This window comes from Pongo abelii, chromosome 18 (genome assembly GCF_028885655.2).
Source record: "Pongo abelii isolate AG06213 chromosome 18, NHGRI_mPonAbe1-v2.0_pri, whole genome shotgun sequence".
In the NCBI taxonomy this organism is placed as follows: Eukaryota; Metazoa; Chordata; class Mammalia; order Primates; family Hominidae; genus Pongo; species Pongo abelii.
The window spans coordinates 80,874,602-80,899,951 of record NC_072003.2 but is presented as its reverse complement, the minus strand read 5'-3'; the positions used below and the strand labels follow the sequence as shown (position 1 = coordinate 80,899,951).

General features: G+C 50.0%; 1 protein-coding gene and 1 pseudogene across 2 annotated transcripts in view; one reads left to right on the top strand and one right to left on the bottom strand.

Annotated features, from left to right (window-relative positions):
* CMIP (c-Maf inducing protein) overlaps positions 1-25,350 on the bottom strand; it is a 271,934-nt gene that overhangs the window by 231,713 nt on the left and 14,871 nt on the right. The window lies entirely within an intron of this gene.
* LOC112129397 (peptidyl-prolyl cis-trans isomerase A-like) lies at positions 8,480-8,988 on the top strand (annotated as a pseudogene).

Genomic DNA, 25,350 nt, shown 5'->3' with positions numbered 1-25,350 from the left:
CTGCGGCTCTAAACTCACCCAAGAAAGCCTTGGACAGAAAAAAAAAGAGGTTTTCAGGGGCAGGAGGAAGGCATGAGGGGAGGGAGGGAAAGAGGCAGGGAAGAGGGTATATCTGAGCAGAGCCCACTCCTAGGAGGGGGAAAAGGACAGAGGAATAAGGAAGCCAAGAGTTAAATGAATGAGGACACCTGGGCAGGCAAGGATCAAAGGTAGAGTGAACCCCACACTTGTTTCAGAAGCCCACCTGGCATCTTCCAGCCCCATCCAGAGCACACCAAGTATTGCATGCGCACAATGTTTCCATCGCTTAGCGTCTACAGGAGTCCCATCAATGGCCTTAAACTAGCCGGGTCTGTGTGCACCAACTGCAGCAGAGAGCCGGAGATGATTACCCAATGACCCCACTACAAAAACCCACTCCTGCCTCAAGTCCCCCACCCTCATGGCCCAAGGGGGAAGAGGAGATGCTTGTACTGGGCGGGGAGGTTGGTTTTGCAGCCAGGTAATCGTTCTCCATTAGAGCCAAAATGGAGCCCAACCTGCAACACTCTTCGTTCGGTGCGTCAGGGAGGCGGGTTGCCATGGCAGCCACACATCCCAAACCTCGGCCAGAGCCAGGGCTTGCTGAGCTGCACCAGGCCTCCTTCACAGGCGGTTTTGGCTTCCCGTGCCTCCCAGAACCCTTCCTCAGGCTGGCAAGTGGAACTCCACCCAGCTGCTGCAGCCTTTTCACCAAATCTGACTTTGCCAGAAGGAATGGGAACGGGCGAGGTCCGCCAGGGAAGGGCGACTTCCACCTGGTGGGCCCCTGAGCTGACCTGGAGTTGGTGAAAAAAGATGATGGCCAAGGATACCTGAAACTATCTTGGTGACTTGGCAAAAACGCTATCTGGTTTGTTCGCCAATGAATCACATCTGCAGAAACCCCAAGACACAGTAGGTGTTTAACAAATATTAACTAATTTATTAAGCTTGAAATGATTACATACAGGATTGAACTAAACTGGATGCCACCTTACACAAGTTCCCAGTTTATGACAAAATATGTTGGGTGGAAAACATAAAATGCAGACAATTCCATCCCCTTAATTTCAGTCCTTTGATTTGGATAAAGATCGCCACTATCTGCCTGGACAGATAACATGCTGCAGGACGGGTTGCGAAATTCTAGAAGCAGAGTTTATAAACCGCTGTGCTACATAAATAGCAAAAGCCATAAGTGACCAACCCTGAGGATAGCTGGAGGAGGGGATGGCCGAGAAAGGTCCCCAGACTGGACGTTGGGCAAGGCTGCTACTCCAGGCAGCAGGCCTCAATGGGCCCAATCAATCCCCACAAAACAGTGGGCAGCTGGGGGAGGGTCAGGGAGAGGAAGAGGAAGAGGTTGGGGGAGGGAGAGAGAGAGGCAAGCCAGCAGGCACTTCGGTTTTCAGAGCTGCCACTTTCCTGAACGTATTAGAGCAGACACAGCTCTCTCCTCTCCCTCAGAGTTAAGGCCAAAGTTCTTACAAGGCCCTACACCATCTGACCCCACTAGTGACTCACAGAGCTCACCTCCTGCCACCCTCCTCAAGGCACATTCTGCTCCAACCACATTTACCTCCTTGCATTCCTAGAAAAAAAACAGGTAAATTCCTGCCCCAGGGCCTTTGCACATGCTGTGGATGGCTGCTTTACCTGCTTTAGCCCCTGCCCCACGGCCTTTGCACATGCATAGCTTCCTCCCTTATCTTTTTCAAACCTGCTCAAGTGTCACCTCTCATCCAGATTTTCTTTGGTCACCCTATTCCAAATGCCACCACACACACACGCCACACCCTCCCCATTCATCCAATACACCTGTCCTCCCTCGTCTGATGGTTTCCTCCACAGCACTTAGTGGCAGCAGACAAGATTCTATATTTCCGTGTTACTTTCCTCTCCTCCAGTAGAATGGGGGCTCCAAGTAGGCCAGGATGATGCCTCCTTTGCTCCGTGCCTGCAATGGTGCCTGGTGCACAGTGGGCGCGCCACCGCCATCTACTGAACGGACGAGCAAGCAGGCACACCCGTGTGCACCAACAGCATCCCATGACTTGCCTCACTGACCCCAGGGCTGACCCTGTGAGTCAGGCCCTATCTCACCCCCATTTTACAGTTGGGAACGGGCTCAGCTTAGGATGTGGTGGAGCCTGGATTCAAACCCAGCCCCAGTGACTCCGAAGCCTGGGTTTGTCATCTTCTCCAGCAATGGTAAGATGCAGCCTGCATTTCCTGCCCAAAGCACATTATGCTCCCAGCTCTCCCTCTTCCTGTCACTGTGAAAGGGATGCTCCTAGGTGGGGGAGGGGCAGGCGCTTCCCCAACACACACCGTCCTCCTGGGACACACACGTCCACCAGGCTCAAGTGGGATCAGAGGTCCTCTCTCCAGGAGCTACTTAGCAGGTGACCAACTCCCAGTCTGCCCTATGACTTAAAAGGCCCTCCGCTGTCTCACCCTCCCCTCCAGGAGCTCGTCCTCCAGGTACTCAGGCGCCCAGCACCCCTCCAAAGCCAAGCACCCACTCACCTCCAGGCCTTAGACTCCCTGTCCACCAGCCTCACTCTCCCCTGCTATGATAGACACAATAATGGCCCTAATCATCCTACTGCCTCCAACCTGTGACTATGTGGCATGGCAAAGGGACTCTTAGAGTTGCTTAAGCTGAGGTTCGTGAGACGGAAGGTTTCCCTGGATGATCTGGTGGGCCCAGTGTAACCACAGGGTCCTTATAAGAGGCGGCAGGGACAGGACTGGTGGCTCATGCCTGTAATCCCAGCACTTTGGGAGGCCAAGGAGGGTGGATCACTTGCGGTCAGTAGTTCAAAACCACCCTGGCCAACATGGTGAAACCCTGTCTCTACTAAAAATACAAAAATTAGCTAGGTGTGGTGGCGCACACCTATAATCCCAGCTACTCAGGAGGCTGAGGCACGAGAATCACTTGAACCCGGGGGGCAGAGGTTGCAGTGAGCCAAGACTGCGCACTGCACTCCAGCCTGGGTGACAGAGCGAGATTCCCTCTTAAAAAAAAAAAAAAAAAAAAGAGGGAGGCAGGAGGGCCAGAGCCAGAGGAGATGTGAAGACTGAAGCAGAGGTTGGAGTGATGCTGCCACGAGGGAAGGAATGCGAGCAGCCTCTAGATAACGGAAAAGGCAACAGACCCTTCCCTTATGCTTCCAGAAAGACCACAACACCTCGACTTTAGGCCCTACGAGACTCACTTTGGACTTCTGACCTCCAGAACTGTAACATGATAACTTTGTGTTGCTTTAAGCCACAAAGCCTGTGGTCATTTGTCATAGCAGCCACAGGAAACTAGTGTACCCATCCCCCCAAGCCCTCAGCTGAAACAGCACCCTCTGGGAGCTGCTCTGGCACTGGCATGGCCCCATCCCACGCAGATGCTCCCTGGACTTCCTCTTTCATAATTATCTGTCAGTGTTACTTAGTCAAGCTCTGAAGCCATCAGCTCACATTCAATTTCAGTCTCCGCTTCTCCCAAGCTGTGTAACGTTGGGAAAGCTTCCCAGCCTTCCTGAGCAGCCCTGTCCTCATCTGCTACACATAGTCACTCAAGGTCCTCACCTGTACACCTGCCATGAGGCTGGAATGAGGGAGCTCATGCAGAGACAGGGCCTGGCACGCTCAGACAAGGGTGACACTACAATCCGTACCATCTGCCAGACCATCAGGACAATGGAGACTGTGCCTGTCTCATCACCACATATTCCTAAGAGCCCCAGACGGTGCCCAGCTATCAGGTCTCAACAATATTTGTTGAATAAATGATGAGTCCCACAGCCATCAAAAATCTCAAACGCAAACAGGAGGGACAAACCGTGTGCAGTTGAGGGAGACAGCCGGGCCAAAGCCCTGAGGTGTGCACGGCTTCCCCAGCTCCATTCAATGGCCCACCACTAGTTCAAACTGGGCAGAGCAGGTCTCACCGATGCCAAAGCCACCCTGCAAAAACACTGCATTCAGCCTCAACTTTGGACCTCACCCTGACATCACACACAGCCTTCTCTCCCACTCTGCTTCAGCTGAGTCCCCACCAGGAAGGCCAAGGGGAGACTCCCTCCACGATGAGTGAGGCAAACCACCCCCGTCCTTTCCCAACAATGTTGGGGAAACTGATGTCATCATAACAGTCCCCTTGCACAAGGCGGCTGTAAAAGTAAAATGAGAGAAGGTGAATCAGTGTCTGGCATACAGTTGGCACCCCATAAATCCCAATTAGATAGTTTTTAATTATTTTACCCCATAGCAAACACATAAGTAGCAACGGGTGCCCCTTCCAAAATCACCTGCAAAACAACAGAGGGAGGCTGGAGCAGCAGAAGGGGTCAGGGCTTTGGACTCAGATGGAGATTTTATTATTATTTTTTGAGATAGTCTCACTCTGTCGCCCAGGCCGAAGTGCAGTGGCATGATCTTGGCTCACTGCAGCCTCTGCCTCTCGGGTTCAAGCGATTCTCATGCCTCAGCCTCCTGAGTAGCTAGGATTACAGGTGTGTGTCACCACGCCTGGCTAATTTTTTTATTTTTAGTAGAGATGGGGTTTCACCACGCTAGCCAGACTGGTCTCAAACTCCTGACCTCAGGTGATCTGCCCACCTCGGCCTCCCAAAGTGCTGGGATTACAGGCGTGAGCCACCACGCCTGGCCTCAGATGGAGATTTGAAGCTGAGAGAGCTTGGGTAAGTTACCTGACCTCTCTAACCTGTTTCCCTATCCATAAAATAGAGATAATATTACCTACCCCAAAGGACTGCTATGACCCAAGGAAATACTGCCTACCGCTCACTCTCATGTTAGAATCGCTCAGAAAAGGCTATGGCCCAGACCTCCCCCAGACCAAAGCCATCAGCATCTCTGGGGTGGAGCCTGGGTTTTGGGGGTTACGAAGATCCCCAGGTGATCCCATCGTGTGGCCAGGGCTGAGAACCACACATGCTTATGTGGACATGGCACAAAGTAGGCACTCAAGAAATCCAAACTTTCATCATTATTTCCAGCTGGCCAGGATTTTCTTTCATTCATTCAGCACACACTTGTAGAGTGCCTAATATATGCAAATGCAAATCAAATTTAAAATCATATGTTGGTTTTCAAGAGCTGGGGGTAGGGGGAAAGAGTGACTGCTAACGGGTACAGGGTTTCCTTCTGGGGTGACGATGTTTTGGAACTAGACAGAGGTGGTAGTGGCTAAATATCACTGAATTCTTCACTTTAAAATGGTTGATTTTATGTTATGTAAATCTCACCTCAATAAAAAAAGCAAAATAATAATAATAATAACCCAGACACGAAAAAGACAAATCCTATATTAACCCATTCATATGTGGTCCCTAAAGGAGTCAAATTCATAGAAAATGAAAAGAGAATGGTGGCTGCCAGGGGCTGGGAGAGGGGGACTAGGAGTTAACATTTAATGGGGGCAGTTTCAGTTTGAGAAGAAGAGAAAGTTCTGGAGATGGATGGGGGTGATGGTTGTGCAACAATGTGAATGTACTCAATGAACTGCACACTTAAAAATGGTTAAAATGGCCCATTTTATGTTATGTGTATTTTATCACCATTTAAAAAAAGGTCACATGCTGACAGTCCCTCAAGACATTCATTGCCCACCTCAGCTGCCTGTAGCCCCCACCTCCTTGCCACAGGAGATGACATCTTCCCAGTTTTTCCAGGCCAGCAACTTCGAGTAGCTGACCGCCCTCTTTACAAACAGGATGGAGGCTATGCATGTGTTTTCTCTGTGGGGCAAGGCCAGATTAAGCAAAGAAAACACAGCAGCTCCTTCCCCCTCCCCCCAGGAAAAACCCTGTCCGGTCAATAGCAGAACTAAAGAGCTGGTGCGCACTTTCACTTCCCGCTCGAGTGCCTGCGGGCCCGGCTTCTCCTGGGCGTCCAGCAAAGCCCAGACTTAAAGGTGTCAGGTGTTGTCCTCTCACCCTGCTTCGGGTGAGGACGGGTCTCCAACTGAGCTCCAACGAACAAGACGAGGCTGGGCTGGCTCCAGGAGGCAATTTCTGGCTGGGAGGTGGGGAAAAAGACCCAGAAGAAGGGCAGCGTGTGACAGAGGGACCTGAACCCCGGAGCCCTGGGTCTCCTGCTCCCCTCCCGGAGTGCCTCTGGGTATGGCGCTTCCAGGCTGGCCCTCAACGTCCACACCTATAGGAACAAGAGAACTGAATTCACGTGGGAAAAGCAAATGGGTTTATCTCAAGTGCCAACTTCTTCCCACCGGAAGGCTGTGGGGTGGCTGTGGCTCTGCAGGGCACCAGGAGGACCAGCAAGGGTTGGAGGGTGGAGGGGACCACACATGGTCTGTGCATTCACCATCCCTGCATGAGATCCCTTCCGTAATTCCTCAATGGAATTCCACGAATGTGCTTTCTGGATCTAGAACGCACTCGGTGGCCTCCCTGACCGACACATGTCCATCTGACCTTTGCTTGCATACCTGCTTTCTCAGGGAGCTCACTATCTTCTCCGGCAGGCTGCTCCTCTCCATACAGGAAACCAAAATCTCTGCCCTACAACCCCTTCCCAGGAGCTGCTGGCGCCATGCAGAACTGTCGGCTCCCTGTTCTACTCTACGGCTGGCTGATACCTTACCACTCCCTCTGCCCCTGTAAAAGCCTTGCTTCCTTCCACTCTGCTACATGTGAGGGGCTTCCAAAGGATGGCCTGTTCTGGAAGCTTGAGGGAATGTCCACGCAATGTGTCTCCCTGACCAGCCTTCGCCTTCCCAAGAGTGAAGTGGAGACTGGCCCTGGGATACTTTCTGGGGTGGAGGGGAGGGGCAGTGGCAGAGATGGCTAGCGTGGCCCATGCCAACATCCTATTCTGGCCTCCTCTCCCTTCTCAGTAATAAAATCCTGCTGCGGGGTGGGATTCATGACTCCCACTTACATTTCCCAGATGCTCTTGCAGCCGGGGATGCCACATGACGGTCTAGCCAGTAAGGTGAAAGCAGAAGTCTCCTTAACAGGGCAGAAGTCTTTTTCCACTCCCCTGCCACTCCCACTTTCTGCTAACTGGAATGCAAATGAAATGGTAAGATCCCATTTCCCACTATCTGGAAGGTAGGCAAAATGGCAGGAACTTGAGCCTCTCTTGGCCCATGAGGCAAGGTGCTAAGAACGAAAGAGCAGCCACATGGAGGGACCCTAGGCCCTCAAAGCCACAGGCCAGCCACGGCAATCCTAACATGACTTAGACCCTAGATTTCCTTTATATGAGAGAAAAAAACAAGCTTCTGCTGTGTTTAAGCTGCTGCATTTTTAAATATTATAAGATCCCTGAGCCTTACATGCAGGAGCAAGGAGTTCTGAGTTCTGATGACGACAGCCCAGCTGCCTTCACACAGGGAGGGCACCCACTGCCTTCAGTGGGAAAGGAGGGGACCTGGATGCACAGTCCACACCATGCCTTGTATCTACACCTTAAGAATTCAGGCTGGGCGCGGTGGCTCACGCCTGTAATCCCAGCACTTTGGGAGGCCAAGGCAGGCAGATCAACTGAGGCCAGGAGTCCGAGACCAGCCTGGCCAACATGGTGAAACCCCGTCTCTACTAAAAATATAAAAATTAGCCAGGTGTGGGTGTGGTGGTATGAGCTTGTAATCCCCGCTACTCAGGAAGCTGGGACAGGAAATTACTTGAACCTAGGGGGCAGAGGTTGCAGTTAGCCGAGACCACACCACTGCACTCCAGCCTGGGCAACACAGCAAGATTCCATTTCAAAAAAAAAAAGAGTTCAGGGCCGACATTTCCAAGCCTGATGTGTATCTTCAAAATCAGAGGATAGACACAACCAGCTGCCATTTTTCAAGCATCAACCATATGCCCAGGTGCTCAGCTCAAAGTGGCATGAATTAGCCCCATGAGATAAAAATGGTCCTACTATAGATGAAGCCTATAGAGGTCCACCAAGTTGAGGTTGAAACCCAGGAGTCCTGACCTCCAGGCTGGGGCTGGGGTCTTTTCATTCATCTTCACCGTCTCCTAAAGACCCTTAGGGAGCCTGAGAAGCTGAACTTGGCTGACGTCGGAAAGTAAGGACAAAAGAAAAGAAAGGGTGGGAGGGAGAAGAAACGGGAAATGGGAGAAACTCTTGGATTTCTGTAAACGGAGATTATCTATGAAGATGTTCACTGTGGCATTGTTTATAGCAGCAAAAATCTAGAAGCAATCTAGAAGACCATCAACAGAATGCATAAATAAATATGCCACGGCTTCTTCATACAATGAATCTCATATACAGAAAGTAAGCAAACTAAAAAGGCAAGTTGCACAAGAAGGCCCAAGTAATGATACTATTTATATGAAACTTTACAATCTAGGAAACATGGCCGCTTTGCAGACACCGGCGCCGTCAGGAACCCTGTTCTATCAGCCATGGTCAACCCCACTGTGTTCTTCAACACCGCGCCATCAGGAACCCTGTATTATCAGCCATGGTCAACCCCACTGTGTTCTTTGACATCGCTGTCAATGGCGAGCCCTTGGGCCGCATCTCCTTCGAGCTGTGTGCAGACAAGTTTCCAAAGACAGCAGAAAACTTTCATGCTCTGAGCACTGGAGAGAAAGGATTTGGTCATAAGGGTTCCTGCTTTCACAGGAACATTCCAGGGTTTATGTGTCAGGGTGGTGACTTCACACGCCGTAATGGCACTGGTGGCAAGTCCATCTATGGGGAGAAATTTGAAGATGAGAACTTCATCCTAAAGCATACAGGTCCCGGCATCTTGTCCATGGCAAATGCTGGACCCAACACAAACGGTTCCCAGTTTTCCATGTGCACTGCCAAGACTGAGTGGTTGAACACAAGCACGTGGTCTTCGGCAAGGTAAAAGAAGGCATGAAGATTGTGGAGGCCATGGAGCACTTTGGGTCCAGGAATGGCAAGAGCAGCAAGAAGATCACTATTGCTAACTGTGGACAACTGGAATAAGTTTGACTTATGTTTTATCTTTTTTTTTTTTTTTTTTTTTTTGAGATGGAGTCTCACTCTGTCGCCCAGGCTGGAGCGCAGTGGCGCGATCTTGGCTCACTGCAAGCTCTGCCTCCCGGGTTCACGCCATTCTCCTGCCTCAGCCTCCCGAGTAGCTGGGACTACAGGCGCCCACCACCATGACCGGCTAATTTTTTTTGTATTTTTAGTAGAGACAGGGTTTCACCGTGTTAGCCAGGATGGTCCTGATTTCCTGACCTCGTGATCTGCCTGCCTCGACCTCCCAAAGTGCTGGGATTACAGGAGTGAGCCACCGTGCCCAGCAACTTGTGTTTTATCTTAACCACCAGACCGCTCCTTCTGTAGCTCAAGAGAGCACCCCTCTGCCCCATTTGCTCGCAGTATCTTAGAACCTTTGTGCTCTCGCTGCAGTTTCCTTTGGGTTCCATGTTTTCTTTGTTCCCTTCCATGCCTAGCTGGATTGCAGAGTTAAGTTTATGATTGTGAAATAAAAGCTAAATAATAACAACAAAAAAATCTAGGAAACATTATGGAGTGTTCTATGAGAGTATGTAGTTGTAAAAGTACAAAAATATGCACAAGAATAAACATCAAAGTCAGGGCAGAGAAAAGGAAGGGTTTGAAATCAGAGAAAGGTACATCAGGTATTGCAACTGGAATTGTTTATTTCTTCCGCTGAGTGGTTACATTGAAATATTATTTTATATCCTGCTTTGCATGGCTGAAACAGATCGTCATTTTAAAAGCAAAGGGAGAATATGCAGTTTATTGCATGTCAACTTTATCTGAAAGCAATTTTTTTAATGCACCTAGAGAAAAAGAGACAGAAAGAGAAAGAGACAGGAGGGAGGGAGGGACAGAAGGGAGGAAACGGTTCAGGCTTCCAGACACAGCATCCTCTCCTCGTGGCCCACCCTCCTCTCCAGAGGGCCAGCCATGCTGACCACAGCAGCTCCATTCACGAAGCCCCAAGGCCACGGTGAAGAGGGCCACTTGAACTCCATGTTGCTGAAGGCTCCTTATGTGAAGTGACATCCCAAACCTTCCAAAATGAGTTACCCTCAGGCCTGGCCACCCCCAGAACTACATTCAGTCCACCAGCAGTTCTGCAAAGACAAGCACTGGTCAGCTCCCTCCCCTCCCGCCCCCCATGGCTGGAGGCAGGGCAGCCAGGCTGGCAGGGCCTGGGCACAGAGACTGTCCTGGGCTGGCTCCCCTGGCACCAAGGAGGCAGGAAGGGTGTGCAGGAGAAGCAGGACCAGAGGAGAGGGAGCCCCAGGAGGAGGCCCCTCCGCAGGCGGGCAATGGTTCCTCCACTTCCCCCATCGTTCCCCTTCCACAGAAGTGTGGTGACACAGAAGAGACCACACAGTAAGAAAACACCAGGGGCTGGGGCTCCCCTGCTCCTCTGACCTGACTCAGTTCACCCCTGGGATCCTCACGCAGCACCTCCCACCAGAGGTGTCGTCTGATGGTAGGGAGAAGCCGGCATGAACCCCTCACATGAAGCAGAACTAGTGTGCGACCTGCCTACCTGGTGGCCCCCGGTAAGCACCAGATGAATGGAGGAAGGGAGTGAAGGAAAGAGAGAGTGGAGAAAGGAAGGGGGGAGGGAGGAATGGAAAAAGAGGGAGCAGGAGAAAGAAGGGGGAAAGAGAAGGATGGAGACAGAAGGGAGAGAGGGAGGGAGGGTAAGTCAGTGACAGACGACTCAACTTAAGGAGCAGCAGCTGGACTCCCACAGTCACCTTGCCCTCTCCAAGCTTGGGGGATACAAAGTCCACGCCCACAAGCTCTGAGCAGGGGGGAACCTGAGTACAGTGGGCTAGGAGGCTGGGGGAGTGGAAAGGCCATGCCCGGCCCGATGGGGTGGCCACACAGGAACACGGGCACAGCCAGGAGTGCCCGGTTGAAGGCCTGCCTCCACTTCTTTAGCTGTAGAATGGGGATGATCACAGGAAGCAGCACCTCGGAACTGTCTGGAGATCCCAGGAGCAAAGGGATGGGAGTCGTCTAGAGCTGAGCCAGGCCTGTGGTAAGTCACATAGAAATGTTTGCTTCTGTTGTTATTATTAGAAAATGGAAATCCGGAATTTTTTAGGGGAATGCTCCCAACTTTAAAGGCAGACAACTTATTGAAGCTTTAAGAAAAAAAAAAAACACTGTGTGGGCCAAGTAAAACACGTCAGCAGACTGGACTTGGCGCATGGGTCAGCCGCTTGCAGCCTCTGCTCGATGCGTCCCTGCGTCCCCCAAAGACAGGCCCAAGTCCTATAGGGGTCAAAAATCACGAGTGAGATTTGAGATCACCCCATTCCAACACAAGCGTCCAAGCCCATGAATCCCTTAATGGGAAAAAAATATTTAAGTCAACCCTCGACCGACTCCCACACCAAAAGGACAGGAACTGCTAATTCTTACCCACCACATCCAAGTCTCCAGTTTTATTTCATAGGATGGAAAAAAAAAAAAAAAAAGACCTATTTTAAAAAGAAGAAAGGGAAAAAGAAAACCAACAAAGACAAATTCAAAAACGCGCCACTGCTGACTTGGGCAACAGCCTCTGCCGGGTCAAAGAGGAAAACAGCTCAGTCCTGAAATCCGTCTCAGACATGCAAATTACAGAGCGGCCCCTGCTGACACCCCCTGCCCTTTCTGTGTCATTCCCTCATGAGGAATGCAATTATATGCCCCCCCACGGCAAACACGAAGGAAGACACGTCAGTGACAGCTGCAGCCTGTTCACGTCGTCCTGTAGAGACAGAGGCCGACATAAGCACTTGCAGGCAGTGGCCACCAGCGCAGCAGGAGCTGAAGGCACTGACCTCAGAGGAGGCCGGGCAGGAGGCAGGGGCCACAGGCAGGCTGGTGTTGTGGCTGAAGGTGCTATATTCACTCCCATTTTATAGATCAGGATGCTGAGGGTATGCAGAGGAGATGGGATCTATGGAACCTTGGCCCACTGGATGCAAGGCGAACACGCTGTCCTTGCACCTTCAGGGCAAGCAGTTAAACAGACCAGCCCCTCAGACACTCACTGGGCAGCTGCGGTGTGGCCAAGCCCCAAAAGGAACAGGACAAAGTACTGGGTGCAGGGTGCAGATCACCACAGATGCCACGATGGGCCCCTGGATGTCCCTCCAGCCTCCACACCCCACTGTGCACCTCAGCCACCCCAGGGCCTCTGCACTCACCATCCCAACGGCCTCTCCACATCTGCACAGGACCACCTCCTGAGGGGCCTCCCATCTCTCCACCCCTTCACCCTGCCCCTCTACTGTCCTAGCACCTGCCACCTCTGAAGGGGCTCTGGTGATTCGCTGACACATTTGTGGGTGCCACCCCCAGTGAATGCTCAGGTTCCTGAGAGCAGGGCCCATGTTGGGGCACCCTAGGACAGGGCATGGCATGTAGCTGACACTCAACGGTGTCAAGTGAGTGGCTGTGTTCACTGCCTACCAGACCCAGGGGACCCCTGGGGAGATGAGCCACTCCTCCAGGCATGGGGCATGCCACACACAGGATACCAGAACGGGCAGCCGGATGAGCCACCACGAAGGACACTGGAAATAAGAACAGCTCATCTTCATGAAGCACTTCTGGGGTTCTGAGCCTTGTTCTCAAGTTGGTTCATACACCATCTCATGGAATCCTGACCACAATCCCAGGTCATAAACACTGTTGCTAATCTCATCTTATAGACGAGGAAACTGAGGCAGAGACATCATACAACTTGCCCAAAGTTACATATATACCAGAAACACAAATGCAATGAGTGAGATGTCAAAGATGGCGGGTGAAGATGTACCTGTGTGCACGTGCATACATGTGTACACTGAGAGCACATGTGCATGTGTGTAAGTGTGTGTGTACATGGCATATGCATTGAGTGCATATGCATGTACATGTCCATGAATCTGTGTGTGCACCTGCAGCAGTGCCCCCTGACCTGCGGTTTCACTTTCCGCGGTTTCGGTGACCCACAGTCAACCGCAGTCTAAAAAGATTAGGTGGAAAATTCCAGCCAATTCTTTAGTCTTCAATCCCACACTGTCCTGCTGCATCTTGTCCAGGACGTGAGTCCTCCCTCTGTCCAGTTTGTCCACACTGCATGTCCTAGCTGCCCGTGAGTCACTCAGCAGCCCTCTCTGTCATCAATTCCACTGCCATGGTATCGTGGTGCTTGTGTTCAAGTCACCCTTATTTTACGTATAAATTAAACTTTATCACCAGTATGTACGCGTAGGATGAAAAAGAGTCTATGTAAGGTTCAGTACTCTCCACCATTTCAAGCATCTACTGGGAATCTTGACACATATCCCCCAAGGATGGGGGGGACTACTGTATAACTGTGTGTGTGTGTGTGTGTGCGCATGTGTGTATGTGTACACTGGTATGTGTATTACATGTCTGCACATGTTATCTGTGTGCCTATGATCTGTGTGCATGTCTGTATACATGTGTATATGTACATATGCATGTACAAATGTATGTGCATGTACATGTGTATGTGTGCATGTATTTGTACGTGTATGTACATATGCACATGTATACACATACATGTACACGTGTGTATCTATACATATGTACATGTACGTATGTGTGCATGTGGGTATATTTATATGCATATATTGTGCCTGTGTGTATGTGTGTACAAGCAAGTATATATGGTATGTGTATATATATTTCTATGTGCGCATGTATGTGTACATGTATGTGTGTGCACATGTGGGTATATTTATATGCATGTATTGTGCCTCTGTGTATAGGTGTATACGTACATATGTATGCATGTATATGTGTATATGCACAAGTATGTCTACATGCGTTTATGTGTATGTGTGTGTGCATGTGGGTATATTTGTATGCACGCGTTGTGCCTGTGTGCATGTGTGTATGCACATGTGTGTGCCTGTGTGCATGTGTGTATGCATATGTGTGTGCCTATGTGTATGTACACCAATCATAACGCTCCCTTTTCTTTCCCAAGAAAGGATTTCTTTTTGTACTGATCTTAGGAGTTTCAGGGCTACAGCAAAGAGATGACATGAGGAAGTCAAGAATTGTGTTTACTTACAAACTATATGGAACCAATATTTAATCATTTTCTACTTACAAAATCCCAATTTTGGCTGGGCACAGTGGCTCATGCTCGTAATCCCAGCAGTATGGGAGACCAAGGTGGGAGGATCCCTTGGGCTCAAGAGCTCAAGACCAGCCTGGGCAACACAGCAAGATCTCATTTAAAATCTTTTTTAATAGCTTTTTTAAATCTCAATTTCCTATGGCTCCAGCCAGTACAACCCCAAGACTCCACCTTCATGGTGGAGTCGAACCTCCAGGCGGCCTGTCAGCAGCGCCTGCTCAGATCCAGCCTTATTTTTAGCACTTTCTCCAGACAACCCAAGGGAAAAGAAAGCTGTTTTGAGGTCAAACTTCTGAAACATCTGTCTCTGTGACCCGGCCTCTGTGCAAACGCCACTACTCCCAGGACATGAAAAGCACCCTGCAGATGCCCAGAACCCCAGCCACCACAGCCAGCAGGCTGCACGTGCAAAGAAGGCTCTGGACACAAGCTGCCTGGACGGGGCGCCTGGATGGGGCACCTCTTGAACCGCTGGGGCCCTCTCCCAGCATCCCTGCAGCGCCTTTGTCTCAAATGTGGAAGCAGCAGAGAGCTGAGGCCAGGGGCCGCTTTATTTCCCTATTGCTTTCAACATCTTCTTTTCAAATTCTCTTTAAACTGAAACTGTCAAAAGTTGTGTCTGATAAATCTGAAGGTTGTAGAGGAAGTGGTTTGTTCTTCCTCCTGCTCATGATTTCTGCACAAGATAGTACACAGTACTTGGTGAACTGTCAGGCAAGGCAAGGGCTCCCAGTGAGGGCCGGAGGAAATGCAGGAGATCACTGAGGCCTGCTCTTTACCTGCTGCTGCTGTCAGACACCAGACAAGGTCAAGGGTGCAGCAGACAGGAGGAGCCCAAAGAAGGCCCTCCTCATCCCTCCCCATCCCACCCTCCAAGACATTCAGGGAAATGTTCAAACAGAACTGGCCTGGTGGCTCTGATACTCCACAGCAGCCTGGGTGTTGGGTGTTATTATCCCATTTTCCAGGTAGAGTTTAACTAACGTAATCAGAATGTAAATAACATGCTCAACTTAATTTAAATAACTAACTTGCCCAATGTCACACATAGTGAGTTTTCTGAAGAACTGTGAATCCACAGTTCAGGCAAAGCCTGAACCTAAGAAGGTCTGACTCCAAAGCCTGACGTCACCTGCCCTGGGAAGCCCTCTCTGGCCCCTCAGACCTTGGGTGTAGTCAGGTCCCCTCCTCTGTAATCTTGGTAACAGTAGCAATGACAGTGGTAACGGCAGTAATAAGAGCCCTCTCTTTTTCCTGTATACTTTCTCTGTGTCAGACACAAGGCTAACACCAGATGTGCATTATCTCACTGAATCCTTCGCAGAAGCCCATGGAGTTGGTACTGCTATCTGCCCCATTGTACTGATGAAAAACAAAAGCTCAGAGGGGTGAAGTGACTTAACCAAGGTCACACAGCAGGCAAGTGGCAGAGCCCAAGGCAGAACTTCCAACACGCTGTTTTGATTACTGGCCTGGGCTGATCCCAGTTTTCCCATACGTGACAATTCTTTGCATTATCTTGGGTCTAGATGCTTCTAGTCCAGAATGACCACAAGGGCTGCCAGCCCCTTTGGGTTTCCCCACCAACGTCAAAGGTTGAGGGACAGAGGACATTTCCCTGTTGGCAACGAACTGGGCCCCACCCTCCTGATCAGCTCAGCCATTCCCAGGTTCTTGGGCCTAAGATTGATCCAAATCGGAGCAAAGAATTAGGTCCTCTCAAAGCGGAGTAGGAAAGAACAAGACGTTCATGGGGCCTTCCTGGAATTCGGCTTCCATGTTGAAGTCCAAAGTCCCAAGGCCAGCATGCAGGCAGCTCACTGGGTCCGCCCTCCACACTTCCACCCGCCCCCAGCCTACTCAATACACCTGAGGCCCATGGAGCGTGTACCAGGCCTCACCAAGCCCCTCGGACTTTCCCAATGCTGTGTTCTGCCCAGAATGTTCCTCCCTGCTTTCTCCTCCTGGCCCGAGCGGACCCATTCTTGGATCAGCAGCCTTCTCTCCAGGGACCCTGCTGCTTCCTACGAGTGCCCACCCCGAGTCACCCTCGTTTATGGGCACTGGAACCGATTATCCATAACTCTCTTCTCCCATGCTGTTGTCTCCACACTCCTAACCCTTAGCACAATGCCTGGTACCCAGTAGGTGCCCCATTAAGGGCATGCTTCAGGCACAATGCCTAACTGCTGAATGAGAGAACACTCTGAAAGCACAGAGGGCATGGCACACGCAGGCCCCTGTGAGAGGCCTGGGGCGTATCTTCTCACTTCTCACTTCGTTCTCACCCTACAAGGTGCGGAAGGTTCCATCCTTGCCCTCAATCTACCCGCAAGGAGAGGGACACTCATGCAGATGGGGCAGCAGAGCTGGAATTCCAGCCCCGGCCTCTCTCTGAGTTTGTGCTCTACTTCCAGAAAACGGACACATCATCTGGGGGTCTGAGTGGGCACTGGGAAAGTGAGCACACTTTACAGTTTATCTTGAAGACAGGCTTGGGAGCCTGAGATGAACGCAGAGAACCATGGCCCTCTGCCTCCCCAGCCCTTTGGCCCCTGCCCAGGAAAGCCCGCTCATTATCTTGGGCTCCAGAAAGCTACCCAGAAGGTTGCCCCTGATCGTGCATTTCAAAGTGTTGTTCACCTGGACTAGAGGACCACAGGAGCCCCACATTAGAAACAAAGGAGCAAGGGCCAGGCATGGTGGTGCACTCCTGTGATCCCAGCTACTGGGGAGGCTGGGATGGGAGGATCGCTTGAGTCTGGGAGGTTGAGACTGCAGTAAGCCGTGATTTCATCACCGTACTCCAGCATGGGAAATACAGCAAGACTCTGCCTCCAAAAAAAAAAAAAAAAAAAAAAAAGAAGGCCAGGCACGGTGGCTCACACCTATAATCCCAGCACTTTGGGAGGCCGAGGCAGGTGAATTGCTTGAGTCCAGGAGTTCAAGACCAGCCTGGGCAAGATGGTGAAACCCCATTGCTAATAAAAATTTAAAAATTAGCCAGGCATGGTGGCACATGCCTGTAATCCCAGCTACTCGAGAGGCAGAGGCACGAGAATCGCTTGAACCTGGAAGGCGGAGGTTGCAGTGAGCCAAGATCATGCCACTGCACTCCAGCCTGGGTGACAGAATGAGACTCCATCTCAAAAAAAAAAAAAAATGAAGAAGAAAAAGAAAAAAATAAAGGAGCAAAAGAGAAGAGGCCAGGAAAAGTAAAAACACTAAATTCCTCTTTTTTCCAGACCAAACTTGGGGTATAAATGGCATTTTTGAGGGTGGAACATTCAAATCCTCTCATCTTCTCACAGCAGGCTTTTACAGGGGAAAGAGAAACTGGGGGGAGCCTCACAGAGGTGGAGAGGCACCGCTGCTGGGGGCACTGCTATCGAGGCTGCTCTATGTTAAACCCCTGCCTCACTAGGCAGGCTTTGTCCCACCTTCCCAAAGGGGCAGAAGGTTGTCAAGCGCCTCATCTGTGATGGGAACACAAGGCTGGGGCACTCAGACTGGTTGCGGAATGTGCCCAAGTCCCAGAGTGAGTGTTAGGGACCGGTGACAAACATGGGTCCACGTCCAGCCCGAGGGCGTGGGCCCGCATCACAGAACCTCGCCTAAGCCCCTTGCCTGGTGGGATGGAAACTCGCTCAACTAAAAAAAACTTCTAGAGCCCAAGAAGATCCTTGTTCCTGCCCAGCGAGAATGGACACTTCAAAGGGCAGTTTGGGGGTTTCTGTTTATTTTCCTGTATGTTCTGGTCATCTCAATCATCTAACCAGAAGGACTGGCCCAAAATTAGGCACAAGAAAAAAGGAAAAAGTCTAGCCCTGCCACATAACTCCTGGAACTGGTTGCAGAAACTGAACTTTGGCTTTCTAAACTTGGTGAAGGAACAACAGCCTCTTTCAAGCAAGGCCCTTTTGTTCCTAGTTCCCACGGAGGAGGCAGAATCTTTGGCTGAACAAATTCGGTTCAGCCAAAGTCTCCCAGGGAAATGGTGCTATGCTAAGTCCCCCGCGGTCAATGCATTAACTTGCTCCTATCCCAGGCAGATCACCAATCAATTGGATGGCATTGGTTTTGTAATTTCAAAACCATGTAGCCATCAGATTCATTATGCAATAATGGCCCGTTCATAAGTAATACCAATAAGAAGTGATTCCTGAGCAACGTCTCAGTTATGCCTCATGATAACCCTGTGATGTAGACACACCCCCATCTTTCATTACACAGACAAGGAAACTGAGGCTTGCCAAGCTTAAAACCATTGCCAAGATCATCACTAGTAAGTGGCAGAGCTAAGATTCAAACCCAGCAACTGCACATCCCTGGCCTCCAATCAACCAAGAAATAGCCAAATGAAGTAATTTTTTTAAAAAGCGAAAGAGGCCAGGCCTAGTGGCTCATGCCTGTAATCCCAACACTTTGGGAGGCCAAGGCAGGAGGATCACTTGATCGCAGGAGTTCAAGACCAGCCTGGACAAGATGGCAAAACCCCGTCTCTACAAAAAATTTAAAAATTAGCTGGATGTGGTGGCACACACCCATAGGCCCAGCTACTCAAGAGGCTGAGGTGGGAGGATCACTTGAGCCCAGGAAGCTGAGGCTGCAGCAAGCTGTGATTGTGCCACTGAACTCTAGCCTAGGTGACAGGGCGAGACCCTACCTCAAAAAAATAAGACAAAATAAAAAGTAAAAAAAAAAAAAGAAAGAAAAGAAGAGAGAAGAAAAGAAAAAGGAAAGGACAAGGATGTATTTTTCATCATTGACTTCTTGTTACCTGAAATTACCAGCTTCTTTTCTGCAAGGGTTGTCTCCTCGACTGCAACAAAGGTGTTCTAGTGGGGCTGTTTGGTTCACCCCACAGCCCAGCCCTCAGCCAGGCACCTGACACCCAGAAGACCCTGAGGGAAGGTCTGGAGCAAGGGAAGTCACAGGGCCCTGCTGTCTGAGCCAGGGCCACAGGCACAACCCCTGCCTTTCCCACAGGTGACAGCAAGGACAGCTCACTGTGCTGGGTCACTCTGCCTAGTCACCTCCACAGGTGAAATGGTCTAGCCAGAAAGGCCCTCTCACAGTTCAGCTGAGCCAGGCCCAAGGTCAGCTCGCTTGGGAATTTCTCTCATTCGTTCATTCAATTGATCATTTCTTATTAGCTCATTCAACAAATACTTATTGAGCACTAACCACAACCAGGCACAGTGCAAGGCAGCCTTCTTGGGACAGTGAGTGTTAGGAACCGGTGACAAACGTACAGGGTCCAGTCTGGGGACAGAGAACAGGAAAAGGAAGCAAGCACAGCAGGACACAGCGTCAGACACGGGGTGCGTCCTGCCCCTATCGAGGACGCATCCTGGCGGTAGTGAAAGTCTAGCTGGCATCCCCTCCCTCCACCGCAGGGCCTCAGGCCTGGTTTATATATGTTTCTAAATGAAGATCCAGCCCACAACACCAAAGACTGTCCAGGTACAGCATCATCAAGTATGGATGGAAAAAAATGGCACATGCAAATGAACACCCTACAAAAATGTTAATTATCATCTCTGGGTGTCGGCATTCTAGGTGGATTTTGTTTTCTTCTGTTTATTTGCATTATCTAACTGTGCTACAACAAATCTGAGTTCTTTATATAATGGGTAAGGGGGGTGAACATCTTTAAAAAATAAATGTCCACTCCTAGATGTATATCCAAAACAACCAAAAGCAGGGACGATAATAAATACTTGCACCAATGTTCACAGCAGCGTTACCCACAACAGCCAACAAGGGAACAACTCAAGTGTCTGTCGACCGAAGAATGGATAAATCAAATGTGGTCTATCCAGTCAATGGAACTTTATTTGGCCTTAAAAAGGAAGGAAATTCTGGCATGTGCTAAACATGGGGGGAACGTAAAAACCTCACACTAAGTGACATAAGCCAGACACAGAAGGACAAATACTGTATGATTCCACTTAGCTCAGGTACTTCAATAGGCAAACTCACAGAGACGGCAAGTAGAACAGCAGTGACCAGGGGCTGGGACGAGGAGAGAATGGGTACAGAGTTTATGCTGGGGATGATGGAAAAGTTCTGGGTGTAGACAGTGCTGATTGTGAATGTATTTCATGCCACTGAACTGTACACTTACAAATGGTTAAAATGATAAGTATTGTGTTATGCATATTTTACCACAATAAAAAAGAATTTTAAAAAAAACCTCAGAACTTCAGCTGCCAAAACGAATGAATGAATGAATGAATGAATGAATGAGACCTTCTCTCTTCCCTGATCAAGATTTTCCTGGTTGCATCACCAAGTAGACAAAGTGAGAAAACAGCATGCTGTACTGGGGTAGGGACAGCGACTGGGGCAGTCTCTCTACCTGGGCCTCAGTTTCGCCAACTGTGAAATCAAGGCATCGGCCCCATCAGACCAGATATTGAGCCTGTGACCAGATCTCATCTTTCGTCTCTTCAGTCTCACAGCTAATTCTAGGAAGGTGCTGGTAGGTGACCCCCACCCCCAGGTAAAGGGCAGCGAGCCCCCACTAGGAAGAGCTCTGGCTTAGCCGGCCACCTCTCACTGTGCCCACGCCACTTCCCTTGGGAGCCTCCTTTTCTCACCTGTGAAACGCGGAGACTAATGACAAAGCTACTGTCTCTACCCCTGCTTCCCTTACACACTGGCTGCGGCTCCCTTAGAAGATCACAAAGGTGAGGTGGATGGAGCCCTAGCTTCTTCCCTGAGCTGGCTGCCTGGAAAAAGCCACCCCGGCCAGGTAACTCAAGGGACTAGGAAAATCCTGGCTGCACTCAAGCTTGGCAAGGAGGCTGAGGGGCAGGAGAAATGAAGGAGAACTCTCCAAGGCCTGCCTTGTTGTCCAACCAACACCTACTTCATTTTTCCTTAGGTGGAACCATACAAGAGTGGGTACATAAAGGACACCTGGGAAGTCCCCTGAGGTCTCAGGAAAAGCAGTGGAACCTAGGAAAAGACACATGAGCTCGAGTCGGCCTGACCTGGGTTTGCATCGCAGCTCCACAACCCACAGCCATGTGACCCTGGAGGCCAAGGGCCTGGGGAACCTGTCCCCTCTCTTGTAACACAGGGATGCTGCCCACCCAGGGGGCTGAATAAGTGCCTGGCACATCATAGGTGCCTGAGAAATGGCAGGTTCCATTATTTCACCCGGTCCAGCCCTGGCAATTGGTACCCAGATGGGCAGACAGCCGGCTTGAATCGTCCTACAAAATCCTCAGGGAGGAGAGAGGACTCCATGCGCACAACACGCTTATAAAAATGAATCTGAGAATAAAAACCACAACCGCCGTCCCGCGAAACGTAGTAGGAGTAATGAAGCAAACAAAAGGGAAAGTTCAACTCCTTTTGTTGGCTTTAGAACATACAAATGCAAAATTCAGTGGCAAAAGAATTATCCCAGAAAAATTCCATGTCTAAATCTGAAATGGCCCCAAGGAACTCTGTCCCTCTCTAGTTATTTAAGTGACGTTTTGCTGTAGGGTGTGGCTAAAGATCGAGGCCAGCTAATGTGGGGAGAATCAAAGACAATGAGGAAACTTGTTTATTGGGGTCCTTAAAATGTTAACAACCAAGGAAAACCCTCAGCTTCTCTTAGTGGTGCTTGCTTACCATTGCTGAAGGTGAAGTCCTTGGTATCCAGAAGGATGGAGCCCACTAGACCTGCACTCATCGTCCACTGCTCCGTTCACATCAGCTGAATTTGCCAGGTAGCCTCCATGATAGAGACTCAGTAAAGGATCCATACTTCCCAAATTCCAGGCGTTCAAATGCCAAGACTGCCTTTGCCTCTGTGGATACTCCCTGGGCATATTTTCTCATGCTTAGTATTCTTTAATCGTTGGTCATCAAGGGTTTGTGGTCACTCTGTCCCTCTGCTTTACAGGTCAGGGAGGTGAGGCAGCCCAAGGTCACACTGAGAGCCAGGGCAAAGCTGAGCAGTGAGCCACCATCTGCCTGATTCCAGCAGAACAGCCCTCGGACTCAATCACAACGCAGCTCCAGTGATGCACTACACCTTATCAGAGAGTGAAGAACTGCTCTAAATCTTAAAACAAACATTTTAGGGGCAAGAAGTGCCAACCTTGAAACTCCAGACTGGGATAAAAGAAAAAATATTTCACCATAACCAAGAAGACTAAACACAGCTCAAGCAAGTGCAGAAAACGCTGCAGGGACCAGCCCCACACTTCCCTGGCCAAAGGAGCAAAACTCTGAATAAAAACCTTGATCTTTCTACTTAATGAAACATTTTTTTTTTAATCACTCACATGTTTATTTCTGTGCAAAGCTCCATTTCCTGCTGGGGAAGCGTCACTGACCCCCTAGCCTGGTTTATTATCCTGGAGAAGGAGGTGTCCATGAATCCCTAAGAATGCCTATATTATGGATGCTAAAAAACACATAGTTGGTAAGTTTTATAAGCCCTGCTCTGTCTTACCATTTTGCCAGCCCAAGGATCCATAGATTTCAGCACATTTTCAAAGGGAGTATGTCACTCCCAAATCTAGACCCAGTACCCCAGAACATCCATTCAGTAGGGAATATTCTGTCATTTTGATTTTTTGTGACTGTGACAAAGGACTCACTGACCATCCACCCAGATAAGAGAATGGAAATGAGACCAGGAATGAAAGAAAAAATAAATCACTTCCCAAAGCAAGTCATGGGATGCAGAAATGGATCAAAATTAAAGTGGATAGGACAGAAGAGAAGTAAAAGATAATGATGACAACACAGTTCCACCGGTTTCCGAGATGGAAAGAGGAAGAAAACTAGCCTCATCTTTATGAGGGCAGCCAGCTCCATGAGAACTGCCTATGCAGCTCACCGCAACACGCAACGCCTAGAACAGTGCCCAGCACATAGTGCTGAATGTTGGATAAATATACTATGTCATTTATTCTCACAATCCTGGGATGTAGGGATCGTAATTTCAGTTTCCAAGATGAGGGTCAGAGAAGTCATGTGATCTACCCAGAGTTACAAGCAACAAGAGGCACTGCTGGGATCTGAACCCAGATCCAGGCACTGCCTTGCAAACCCAGGTGCTTTCCTCTATGCCACACTTTGTTTAATCCAAAATCATCTCTTAAGAGCGAACACTCTGGTGTGGAGAAGGCTTCACAATCCCACTGGCTCCCTTGAGGGTCATTTAACGACTCTGGGCCTTAAGTTCCTAATCTATGCAGTGAAAGAAGCTGGGCTACATCAAGAATGGCAAATAGGGTCCCCGTTGCATGCCAACAACAATTGATTATTAGTGGCTGTCTCTGAGCTCACTGGGAAGACTATGCTAGGGTTGATTAGCAATGTCTACCACGGTCAAGGCAATGAGGAGTGGCAGCACATGTGTCACTTATTTGCCATCCCAGAACTATATGAACTTCAAGTTCTCTTCCAACTATGGCTGGCTCTGATTCCAATTATAAAAACAAAAAAAGGGGGAAGGGGCAAATGGAGAGGGAAAAATAGGCTAACATTTTCCAACATGGGCCATGGCTGAATTCAGTCAAATCAATGCTGTCTGCCCAGCCAGCCCCTCATGCTCCATGCACACAGCCCTGCCACATGGGAGGAAGTGGAAAACATCAGATCCACTGCCCCCATACTCAACAAGACACCCAATCCAAGCCAGAAGTTGCAGAACAATAGGTTTTGCCTGGCTTGGCCTTAGTTGTAAAACACCTCACCAGGAAGCATGGTAACCTCGCATCTGGGTTCAAACCTGGGCGGGACCTCTTGCCCATCCTGAGCCTTCACAGATTACTCCAACTCTCTAAGCCTCAGTTTCCTTCATCATTGAAAAACTTCACAGGATTGTCATAACGATCACATACAACAGGGCATCAAAGTTCTTCACAACAAGGCCACAGTGAGTAGGCAAAGAAATGGCCACTACCATCATCACCATCATCATCACCACCACCATTTTTCTTTGCAGGGGGCAAATTTTCAGAAAAGAGTCCAAGTGCAAGAGATTCTTTTGTTTCTCCCACGTTCAGCATGATGCCCATTTGGTTGCTCTGAACTCTAAAGGGAAGAGGCTCTGAACACCACTCCATCTCCTCAAGCTCCTGGTGCATCAGCCAGGGTCCTGGAAGGAAACAGATGGCAGATGCAAAATGGTGCAATTTGAGGAAATTTTCACAAAAGGACAATATATTAAGGTGTGGGCGGCGTACAGGGGAAGCACAAAAGATGGTTTTTCTACCTAGGGTGACCAGCTGTCCAAGTGTGCCCAGGACTGAGGGGCTCCCTGGGCCACAGGACTTTCACTGCAAAAACCTGGGACAGTCCCGGGCAAACCAGGACAGCAGTCACTTCATTTCTCCCCCATGTATTTCTATCCCTGGGCCTGACACTGCAGGGGAAGGAGCAGTTACAGAAAAACCTGGGTAGAGGGAGTGACATGACTGCAGGAGTGGCTGAGGGATGCCACCCACCCATGGCAACCCCGAAGGAAAAGGGAGGAGGGAATAAATAGCCCACTCACCCTCCTCCCATCCTCCATCTCTCCCAGGCTCTCCACTGGCCAGACCCACCCAGAAGGCAGGGGAGACAGAAAAGAATGGAGGGTGGGGTTTCCAAGGCAAAGGCTGGAAAGAATAGAACATGGGCCCAGAGGCAAAGAAAGACACACAGGCCCTGTGTTGACTCTGGGGTAGCCAGGGGAGCCAGATCTCACCTCTCAGAGGCTCCATGGTGAGGCCTTGTGGGGACTCAGTGCCCCAGCCCTCACACAACAGGAAGGAAAGGAACTTCCCTTCCCCACTGGAGGGGACACTGGGATGTGGCCAAAGTCCCCTTGGTCCACGGGTTTGGTTTGTGGCATTCAAAGGTGAGCCCAGCAGGGCTCGGAGGAAGAAGACCCCTTCAGCTGGCAGCTGGCAAGGCCACCTCCTAAGAGTGGGAAAGGCTAAGACAATTCCCCAAAGAAGCAGCAGCCTCCTGGGCTTGGTCTAAAGCAGGTGCTCTGTCACTGCAGACCCAAGTGGGGGATCAAAGGCAGGGCCTGCTCGGGGTGGAGGTCCATAAAATCCAGAGAGCACACCCCTGGAATTGCTACGCAGTTTCCCCCACGGGTGTGCTCAGACCGGAGGCCACCAGTCAGAGGCAGTGCATGCGTCAGGGGCAATATTGTTTAGAAAATAAAAGAGACTTTCAATTCTGTT